Source organism: Bison bison, unplaced genomic scaffold (genome assembly GCF_000754665.1).
Source record: "Bison bison bison isolate TAMUID 2011002044 unplaced genomic scaffold, Bison_UMD1.0 scf7180017864181, whole genome shotgun sequence".
Lineage (NCBI taxonomy): Eukaryota > Metazoa > Chordata > Mammalia > Artiodactyla > Bovidae > Bison > Bison bison.
This window is the reverse complement of record NW_011494753.1, coordinates 5683133-5688644: the sequence shown is the minus strand read 5'-3', so window position 1 is coordinate 5688644 and position 5512 is coordinate 5683133. Positions and strand designations below refer to the sequence as shown.

The 5512-nt window shown below is 49.4% G+C and overlaps 1 pseudogene; it reads left to right on the top strand.

Annotated features, from left to right (window-relative positions):
• Nucleotides 1-4686, top strand: part of LOC104991041 — a 13073-nt pseudogene extending 8387 nt beyond the window's left edge.
• Nucleotides 4687-5512: the final 826 nt, after the last annotated feature.

Genomic DNA, 5512 nt, shown 5'->3' with positions numbered 1-5512 from the left:
ACTGCAAGGAGATCCAACCAGTCCATTCTGAAGGAGATCAGCCCTGGGATTTCTTTGGAAGGAATGATGCTAAAGCTGAAACTCCAGTACTTTGGCCACCTCATGCGAAGAGTTGACTCATTGGAAAAGACTCTGATGCTGGGAGGGATTGGGGGCAGGAGGAGAAGGGGACGACAGAGGATGAGATGGCTGGATGGCATCACTGACTCGATGGACGTTAAGTGAACTCCGGGAGTTGGTGATGGACAGGGAGGCCTGGTGTGCTGCGATTCATGGGGTCGCAAAGAGTCGGACACGACTGAGCGACTGAACTGAACTGATGATACATTGGGCTTCAGCTGGGGTGACTCTGAAGGCTGGACGTGACCTGAAGATTGGGTGTCTGGGCTGGGCTGGCTGAAGAATGGGCTCAGCTGGGACTGTTGGCCAGAGCACCTACTTGCGGCTTCTCCAGCTTGGTGGTCTCAGGGAAGTTGGGTTTTTTACATGGTGTCTCCGGGATTCCAGAGTGAGTGTTCTCAGTGAACAAGGTGGAAGCTTCATAGACTTTTTGACCTAGCCTCAAAAGGAATGCAGTATTACTCCCGACTTTTCTATGGGTCAAGCAGTCATAAGATGGGTCATAGAATCCATTTCTTCATGGGAGGAGAAGCAAAAAAAAAAAAAATTGCAGCTGTGTTTCAAACTGCTACAGAAGGTCTTCTGAAAAAAAAAAAAAAAAGAAGGTCTTCTGGAAGAGACACTCTTTGAGCTAAATTTTAAAGGCAGAGTAGAAATTCGCCAGACAGACAAAGTGGAGAGGGTGTCCCAGACTGAGATATCAGCATATGCAAAGGCCCAGGGACACAAGAGTGGGTTGTATTGCATGAAGTAAATCAGATTTCCTAGGGGCTCAGCAACATATCCTGCCTGTCTCTCACCAAGCGGTTATTCTCTGCTGGTCCTCCCCAGAATGCCAGGGCCCACTGTGCCCCAGAGTTCAGACACCAGCTCATCTCAATTAGGGATTTAAATGGCATATCTACATCCCAGTGATCCCACCTGGCTCCCCAGGCCATTGTGAGCACGCAGGGAGTTGCCACCTGGAAGAGGCTGGAATACAGTCTAGCCATTCCCCACATGCATGTTCTCATCTTCAGCTCTTGATTTAGAAGCCCTTGCAGCTCAGCCAAAACTTTCTTGGTTTGGTTTCTTAAAGCACTGAAGGCTCTGTGTCTGTTGGCTTGAATCCCAGCAATTCTTTCCATAATGGTTATTCCTTTTGATTGTGGGCATAAAAACTCAGACTAGATTAAACAAAAAGGGGAAAATATTGGTTCTTGTAACTAAAATGTTCTAGAAGTGAACTGTGGAGTTTAAACAGTATCAGCATTCTCTCTCTTCCTCTAAGCTTCTTAACTGTACATTTTCTGTATTGACCATTTTCAGGCAGCATCTCCACAAAAGTAATGACCATTGGCTTGAAAGCTCTAGGCTTAATAAATTCTGAGAGCCAGAAAACCCAGCCAAAAGAGGGTTCCTCTTCCCTGGGGCCCCTTCCTTCCCAAAGAGGGTTCTGATTGGCCCAGCTCTGATCACATGCCCTGTCCCAGAACCAATCACTGGGGCCAAGAACATGTCATCTTCTGACTAGCTATAACTGAATCAAGCTAAGTAGGGGTTAAGGGTTACCCCTGCAGTAACCACATAGAATCACTTCATTTCAAAAAATAAGGTTTCTTTAACTAGAATGGAAAAGGAAAATGTGAAGGGCAGGCAAAATTTAGCTGCGATGGTCCCAGGGACACTAGAACAGTTGCCCAGTTTGTGCACTGTGCAAGGGAGGATGGGGTGCCTTCTGTATTTGCTCAGAGAGCATTTCTTTCTCTAATTCACACAAAAGTGGACATGTGGACTACTGCCAGGCTTTGCAAAGTCGATCACACACTCTGCATTTCCCAGTGTTTCAATACTGCCTGGAAAATCCCTCCTTCTTCTTCATGTCCTTGTTCAAATGCCTTCTCCCCCCTGAACTGACTGTGATGAATCATGAGTTTTCCATTTGTGCTAAGCTGCTTCAGTCATGTCCAACTCTTTGCAACCCCATGGACTGTAACCCATCAGGCTCCTTTGTCCATGGGATTCCATAGGCAAGAATACTGGAGTGGGCTGCCATTTCCTACTCCAGGGGATCTTCCCAACCTGAATTCCCCACAGGCTCTCAGAATTATGGCTTCTGCCTCAGTTCAGGGTCATACAGTTGAACAGTTTTTTCCTCACCTGTATCTCCTCACCTGGCCAAAGACGGGCTCCAGGAAAACAGGGAGTGGGTGTGAGCTCCCCTCTCTGGCAGGCAGGAGGGCTGCAAAGGTGGGATCTGTTCAGTGGATGGGAAGAGACCAGAACAATCCTCCTTGCTGCCTAGTCTCTCTCCTAGCTGTGGCTGCAGCAGCCAATTACAGGGGAATGCAAGTCTGGCACTTTGGTTATAAAATGACTGTTGGCCTAATCCGTGCATCTTCCATCTCCCCTCTCCTAGCCCCTGGAAACCTTGCCCAAAGGAAGGGGCCTTGAATGGTGCGTCCAAAGGGCCACCACCCAAAGCAGGGGCTCCAGAAATCTAGCACCTTTCTCCAGGAGGCCTCTGAGGAAGAGAAGGTGGCTGGGCTCCATCGGGGCCTCACTGAGGACTGCCAGGCCACTGCTCCAGGGTTCAGCTCTAGCTCCTGATTAAAACCAGATCCAGGAGCTTGGAACCTTTGGTGAAACTAGATACCTATCGATGGAGGCAAAGGAAATATACTGTGGGAGGGAGGGAATCTGGCCAGCAGCCCAGCAGCCCCGGGCTGGGCAGCAGGTTGAGCTTTCCTTCGGAAAGGTCCCCAGGAGCCCTTGCTATGTGAGGTGATGACAGCTCTAAGAAACTGGAGACAAGAGGAACACACCCACTGCTCTGTCACTTGCTTACCGCTTCTTCTCTTTGTCTGCTTTTCTTCTTCAGACAGAAGGCCTGGGCTCAAACCCACTACCAACATTTGGGGTAGAGTTATTTAACCTCTCTGAGGTTAAATAAACGCACTACCATCCATTTGGGGTAGAGTTATTTAACCTCTCTGAGCCTCAGTTTTATCATCTGTAAAATGGGGATGAAAATTGTACCAACTTGATTAGTTTATTGTAGGATTAAAAGTGATACTGCTTGAAAAGTGCTTAGCACAGAACTTGGGACAACGTGTGTCCTGTCAGTCGCTCAGTCGTGTCCGACTCTTTGTGACCCCATGGACTGTAGCCCACCAGGCTCCTCTGTCCATGGGATTCGCCAGGCAAGAACACTGGAGTAGGTTGCCATTTCCTTCTCCACGGGATCTTCCAGACTCAGGATCGAACCCGAGTCTCAAGTCTCCTGCATTGGCGGGAGGATCCTTTACCACTAGGACCACCTGGGATGCCTTGGGACAGAGTAAACCCTTATTAAATGCCAATTATTGTTATACTGTCTTTTTTTTTTCCCCTATGAGAAGCCATTTGGTATCATTAAACTACAAACACTATTTTGTAGTCCCTTGAAGAGCTCTCATTTTCCTAGGCCCTGGGCTTGGGGCACATTCCTCCCCCACAGCGGGACACCTGGCTTCTGACTTTGCCTTCTCACCCCGGCACATGGTGGCAGGCGACAGGCTGAGAAGGCTGAAGCCAGGCTAGGAACCTGGATGAGCTTCCAGGGGCTTCCTTGGGTGGGAGATGGGGCTGGGGGTTGGGCCTGGTGCTCAGGTGTTGGGGCTTACCCTGTGCTCTTGCCCTATGACCTCTGTGGAGGAACCGCCTGTGCCCCTCAGGTTAGAGTGGAGCGGGTGCCCCAAGGTAGCCCAGAGACCCCTCAGCCTGAGGGCGAGACAGAAGCTGAGATGGAGAGCAACCCCAGCTCCGAGGGAGCCTCTCCGGAACCCTGCGCCACCCCCGCTGGTGCCGTGAAGCTGCACAAGAAGCTGGAGCTGAACCCCAAGGAGTCCCAGGACATCAAAGCTCTTCAGAAAAACCCCGAACAATCTGCCAAGCTCGTAAAGCAGAAGAGGATCACCCTGGAATCTACTCAGGCTGCTGTGGGGCTCACCCTAGGGGTTCTCTTTGGGAAGGTGTTCAGCTAAATTACAATCTGCTGTTTTGAGGTTTTGAGGCTCAGTTTCAAGGACATGTATAAGCTGTGGCCCCTGCTGCAGAGGTGGGTAGAGGAAACTGACAAGAATGAGAAGCTGCAGGAGATACGCAAGGCAAAACCCCCCATGCAGGCCTGGAAGAGAAAGCAAGCGAGTATGGAGAACTGAGTGAGAGGCAACCTGGGGGGCAGAACAGAGGCTTCCTGCACTGCCCAAAGCCCACCCTGCAGCAGCCTAGTGGCCCAGCATTTGGGGCTTGAGAAGGATGTGGTTCTGCAACCATCGCCAGAAGGGCTATCAAGCAATGGCTGCTCATTCCCAAGGAGAGGATTTTGAGGTTGCTGCAAAATCCTTGAGGTCTCTTTTCTCAGGGAGACCAATACCTTTTCCTGTGTTGCGGGGCCCCATTTTGGTACCCCAGGCTATGGGGGCCCTCACTTCACTAGTCTGTACTCCTTGGTCCCATTCCCTGAAGGTGAGGCCTTTCCCCCAGGAGTCTGCCACTGCTCTGGGCTCTCCTGTGCATTCAAACTGCAAAGCCTGCCCTTCCTAGGAATGGGGGGCAGAGGAACAGGAGAGCTAGGGAGAGAACCCTGTGGGTTTGTACTGGGGGGTGGGGGATTAAGTTCTTCATTCACTAAGAGAGGAACTGGGAACACAAAGGGCTTGGGGGCAGGGAGTTTGGGGGAACTGGTTGAAGGGAAGGTGAAGTTCAGTGATGCTCTTGATTTTAATCCCCACATCAGTCATCACTATGTTCTTCCATAAAGAAGTCTGGGACCTAAAAAAATGAACATGATCTCTGGTGATAACAGTAAGGGGAACATTCCGTGTCAGCAGTGATAGAAAAAGCATTGGCTCTGGGGTCAGACAGCCCAGGATTGTAATCCCAGCTCTGCCATTTACAAACTGGGTAACTCACTCCAAGGACTTAACCTTTCTAAACCTCAGTGCTCCCACCTATAAAATGGGACACTGGTATTACCTGACTTGCCTACGTCCCAGGATTGCTGTGCATGTCACAAAGGATACATGTGTGAAGCGGTACTGGACACTGGACACAGCCATACACCTTGGTCATTGTTATCTCTGCTTCCGATATTGTGGCTTTTTGCTGTCTTCTTTTCTCTTCTTTGGTCCTTCTCTTCCTTTCCCCAAAGTCTTGAGTCAAAAAACTTCATGGGATCATAGTGTTAGGAGCCAGGAGATCTTTGTGATCATGGGTTCAGTTTTTCTATTAAAAATCACTTGGGGAAACACAAAGAAATTCAGATTCCTAGGCTCTATCCCAAACCTTGACAAGAATCAGTATTTCTTACTCTTATTTCTTACTGATTCTTGACAAGAATCAGTATTTCTTACTTGTAATTTAAAATGAA